This window comes from Humulus lupulus, chromosome 2 (genome assembly GCF_963169125.1).
Source record: "Humulus lupulus chromosome 2, drHumLupu1.1, whole genome shotgun sequence".
NCBI lineage: Eukaryota > Viridiplantae > Streptophyta > Magnoliopsida > Rosales > Cannabaceae > Humulus > Humulus lupulus.
The window spans coordinates 280,984,404-280,986,497 of NC_084794.1; positions in this window are offsets into that span (position 1 = coordinate 280,984,404).

Here is a 2,094-nt window from a genome sequence, read left to right on the forward strand (position 1 = left end):
AACCATTTAAGCCATCTTCAGCTGTGTAGTCTCATACCTACACAGTCTTAGAACCATCACACTTGACCTTCCCCAAGCGGTGTTGGATTGCATAGCTTTTACGAGATCTTTCCCCTTACGGATCACGAGATTCTGACTGTCACAATCACCCCCCTTACGAGCCCCGACGTCCCCGTCGGCCACACTTCCGGTTGGGTCAAGGCTCTGATACCATTTGTAACGCCCCACGTCACTATGGCTGCTTCTTGGAATGACGACTGGCCCTACAAACCAACACGAGTCTTTCCAGCGTGCTTTGTCCTCACTCGCACGCTTCTTGGGAAAACTTCCCAGGAGGTCACCCATCTTGAGATTACTCCAGGTCAAGCAGCTTAACTTTGGAGTTCTCAAGTGATGGGCTACCGAAAAGAAGATGCATCTTGTTGGCATAGGTAGTACCCATCAATCCATTTAAGCCTTCTTCAACTATGTAGTCCCATACCTACACAGCCTTAGAACCATCACACTTAACCTTCCCCAAGCGGTGTTGGATTGCACAGCTTTTACCCAGTCTTTCCCCTTATGGATCACGGGATTCTGACTGTCACAATCACCCCTAAATACGGGCCCCGACGTCCCCTTCGGCCACACTTCCGGCTAGGTCAAGGCTCTGATACCATTTGTAACACTCGACGTCACTATGGCTGCTTCCTGGAATGACGACTGTCCCTACAAACCAACACAAGTCTTTCCAACGTGATTTGTCCTCACTCGCACGCTTTCTGGAAAAACTTCCTAGGAGGTCACTCATCTTGAGATTACTCTAGGTCAAGCATGCTTAACTTTGGAGTTCTCAAGTGATGGACTACCGAAAAGAAGATGTATCTTGTTGGCATAGGTAGTACCCATCAATCCATTTAAGCCATCTTCAACTGTGTAGTTCCATACCTACACAGTCTTAGAACCATCACACTTGACCTTCCCAGGCGGTGTGGGATTGCACAGCTTTTACCCGATGTTTCCCCTTACAGATCACGGGATTCTGATTGTCACAAAGAAAAAGAAGATGATGATAGGATTAATGCCCTAAAGGCATGTAAAATCATTTTATTGATTTAAATAAAAATACACTTTTATTATATTTGAATGTTATAATTATTGTTTGAATTAATTATATAATAATATCAAGAAACTTCCTTATTCATTCATGAGAATATGATCTTGTATTAGTATGAGATAATTAAGATCATATATAATGAATAAAATAGTCAGTAACATATTAAAGTATGAAATCTTTAATGAATGGTTACTAGTGTTGTTTACTAAACACACAGGATGCAAGTGATCTAGATTCAGATTACTGATGTGGATAGACATCTTAGTAAATGTGTTGTATATAATAGAGATTATATATGACAGGACCGATGTGAATTAATTATCTTTATAAACTTGTCATTTGACATAAAAATTTAATTCTTATCATAATAGATGATCATTTTGTAGATCAGTCTAAATCTTGAGTATTCATGAACTCCTATTTGTGTTTATTGGATCTTTTGATTCACTCGTTAAGGTTTCTTAGGATAATGAAGCTAATGACTTTTGTTTTAGAGATCCAATATCATAAATGGTTGGGAACATGATTTACAATAATGGGATCCATATTTTCCTAATGGATAGAATATTGGTTCCCTTAAGGGTTAATTCTGGAACTGAATAGTTATTGAACTCAAATTTATAATTTGATTATAGATTAATTATTCATTAGTAAATTAATAGTACTTAAGGATCAAGAGGTAATCAGAATGATAAAATGGTAATATTGACTAGCTCTAATTAACGAACCAATAAATGGATGACATAACTACATTTATTGATTATATCAATGGACTACAAGAAAAAACTCTGTATATATAATTCTATAAATACTTAGAGTTCAAATCCATATTTATAGTGGAGTAATCATGGAATTAATAAATAAGATTATTAGATTAAAGAGTTTAATTAATAATCTGGTTTATTGGAGTTTGGTATTATAGGTTCATGGTCCCCAGATCACCTCTATCCTACATTGTTAAGGGTAAGGATATCAAAAGAAATATTTGTAGAGAGAAG